At 42.7% G+C, this 3,437-nt stretch overlaps 1 long non-coding RNA gene across 1 annotated transcript; it reads left to right on the forward strand.

The window, feature by feature from the left end:
- Positions 1-524: 524 nt before the first annotated feature.
- LOC139380179 (uncharacterized) lies at positions 525-1,253 on the forward strand. Its single transcript, XR_011628429.1, has 3 exons — positions 525-693; positions 809-845; positions 1,122-1,253. It is a non-coding gene; the product is annotated as an uncharacterized lncRNA (long non-coding RNA).
- Positions 1,254-3,437: the final 2,184 nt, after the last annotated feature.

Consider the following 3,437-nt stretch of genomic DNA (forward strand, 5'->3'; position numbering starts at 1 on the left):
GTCACACAGGCACTCGCTGTCATTTATTTTAATACAGTGTCTGATATGGACAAATAAATTGTTACATTTCTACCAATCAATTAGTCGAAAGAACAGGATGACTCTCGGTCGACAAAGATTTAGTTTTGTCGGGGACAGCCCTACAATCAGTCTTACCCTTGCTCTACTCCAAGGGTTGTATTGGAATGGCTTCATACAGTATCTACGTGTATATCATTGACTGTGTTGTCTTTTTAGACCAAGAGGACCAAGAGAAACATAGTGGAGCAGGTCACTGATACAGATGCAGGTCATAAATTGAACTCAAATTTCACTGAATGTAATCCTTTTACATGTAAATGTGATTTAGTATGGACATCTATTGAGCAGAGGACTAATAGGACTAATTATCCTTTCTTGGGTACTTAACTTCAAAGTACACCAAGTTGGCTAACACATACTTGCCTCACAAGGTTACATGTTTTCTGACTTCTTTACCTTGGTGAATGCTGCTTTGGACACAGGTCCCTCTACATCTGTGGAATCCTCTGGGATGGCAGTTCAGGGGACATCTCACCAGGGACAATCTAATGAAAAGATCCTAAGTGAGTGTGTCTCCAGGGCCTGTCAGACCAGGGCTCTTGACCTCCCGCCAATCAATCCGGATGCTTTCAACCCGATTATCATCCGGTTTCTGGAAAAACTTACTGAGGAGTATGTCCAAACTTCTATTGTAGTATTTGAATGCAATGTCATCTGGAGGATTTTATAAATGGTATGTGTGTTGGTGTGCTTTTTGGTACTAAAAACATCTAATTATCTCCTATAGGCAATGGAGGCAGTTAAGCATTGGCAGGATGGACCCTGTAAGTTGCTTAACCTTGAAAATGATTCATAGATATATTAATAGATGTTTCAAGAAAATTAGATACAAGCCTTTTATCTATCTACAGTATCATCCACATTATCACAAACAGTTACATTCAAAGAGCATTTTAGTAGCCTACTGCTTTTCATGCTTTCCAACGTATGCCACTTTCATGATTCTCATGAACATATGTGAGATTGTTGGTATCTCTTCGAGGAGCTTTGTTTCAGAGCCCGGCTATGAGTTATCTACCTACACTGTTTCGGTCCTACAGGTGATGAGGGCATTGCTTGCAGAGATGTGCCTGGAGATTGTGCGGTTTGTATCTGAGGCCATCCTGGAGGTCATCATCCCTGCAATTTTCCGTTTTGTACGGATATACAGCCATGTGTCTCCAGTATCCGGCAAGTCTCTGACAGAATCAGAGAGATCTTCTAGCACAAACCTGAAGGTTCGAACGAGAGGCAGCAGCAAATCCTCAAGGTCTTGTACGGCCAAATCAAGCTCCTCACGTAATGGGTATGTTCAGTCATTCCTAAAGAAACCGGTTTCACCTAACTACACATAACCCATTTTGTGAAAATATGTTTTGTTATCTGTATAACAGTTTACTCTTAATGACCAGTTTAACTGATTACTGAATTATGCATTAATGTGACTACAGTGTCTACTATTGAATATGGAATGCTGTATTGTTTGCTTTGTATTCTCAAAGGTCTCAGACAGTGTTGCCAAATACTCAGGGAGATGGTGAGTCTATATCATCTGAGCCACTCAGTGACTTTTTTGGGATCACTCAGGACAGTCTCCTCACTAGTGTCCAGGATTCCTTCAAAGAGTCGCTGAACAATGTCCTCTGTATCCAAAGAGAGGGCCAGGTAGACACTCAAAGTCTATCCCGGGTTATTGTTGGAGAAGTGTCAAAGAAGGTCAATTCCATAATCTCTGTGGCCATCCAAACTCCCATCTCTGGGCGAATATCCCCTGTCATTTTTGCCAGTGGTGGTGTCTCCAGCACCAAGGTGGTTGAGGAGATGGTGTCTGGCGTTTCCAACATACTTCAGATGTACATTAATGGGAAGAGTGTTGAGCAGAGTGTTGTTCTCAGAGAGGATGGTGTTGAGGTGGATATGACACATTTAACAGGACAGTTCATGACAGCCCTCAGTGGCACTGTTTTGAACTTCAGCAATAAGGAGGAAAATGATCCCGACAAGAGGGAACTGCTTTGTGTTGTTGCTGACCATATGAAGATGCTTGAATCTTGTAAAAGTTCTGAGGAGATGCTAAAACAAGGAGAGAGCAACCTCAATATCAAAGGTGCCAAATCTAGTCTTCGTCTGTCAACACAAAGTATGGACAGACTACTCACTGAGGAGTTTCAGACCAAGGCCACTGAATCGATCCGGGAGATCGTTAAAAGATTCAGGGGTTGTACATCATGTTGGTCTGGCACTACATCATCTAGTCCAACTCCTAGGATAGGTGAGATCAGAGACCTTATGATCGACCCTGAAGCCTCTGAGTTGGTAAGTACCTTTGTTTCAGACATGGACAATCTTACCCAGTCTATCAGGTCATCCTGCTCTCCTGCACAGAGTGAGCAGATCCTTCTTGAAAACCATCAGAGTAAGATCTGGTCTTACACTGTTGGTTGTTACTACAACATGAAAAATACGCTGAAGAGGCTTCTTACCTGTCCAGAAAAAGGGGATCTCTCAAGTACATTTGTGGAGAGCACAAGAGATTCTTTCACAATGGTTCCAACTTTGTGCCTGGATGTCGGTCATTCCAGTAATGGTGAGGCTAACACATCGGACTCCTTTTCTTGTAAACCACTTTTAATAACGCCCTCATCCATGAATGAACAAAAAGGACAAAGTGAGACCCCAAAACCCCTCTTGGCTCTCAAAACGTATTTGCAAGACCAAGTCCTCCTTGACACCACAAAAGCGATTGCCAGCCAGGTTCTAGTCTTGTATAAGACTGAGGTGATGGAGAAGTTCTCATCTTCTGTTGGAGAGTGTGATTCTGAAGAGTCTCTGGAGGCCAATCTATTTGTGGATGGCATCATGTCTGACTTGAATAATTTCACCAGTTCTTGTTCCGCCTCACCATCTGAGTTGTTAGACAGTGAACAATGTCTCTCCGATCTCACTTTTCCACTTGGTCTGCAGGACAGCACCACCAACAGTGAATCTACCCAGAGTCTTCCAGTTATAAATATGACGAAACTCTCCAGTTTGTCTTTCCAGACAAAGGCTAGAAAGGCAGTGAGTGAAGCTCTGAGATCTGTCAACCCCTTTACAACCAGCTTATCGGGAGACTCTGAAGCATCTAAATTACTGGACACCTTTGTAACAGATGTGGAGACTATTGTTCAGTCCATGCAGGCACATGAATCTGAAATTCTCAGAATTTCAAAAGTGAGCACCCTTTCTGCTGCTCGTATTATATATCATAGATTTCGAGAAATGCTGAGGCGGTTTCTCACTCCCTGCCAAGACTCTGTGAAGGTCATCGATGGTGTTACACCAATACATGATGAGACTCTCAAACAGGCTCCCAGTGAAAGTTTAGATTCTCAGGT

This window comes from Oncorhynchus clarkii, chromosome 22, assembly GCF_045791955.1.
Source record: "Oncorhynchus clarkii lewisi isolate Uvic-CL-2024 chromosome 22, UVic_Ocla_1.0, whole genome shotgun sequence".
NCBI classification, from domain to species: Eukaryota; Metazoa; Chordata; class Actinopteri; order Salmoniformes; family Salmonidae; genus Oncorhynchus; species Oncorhynchus clarkii.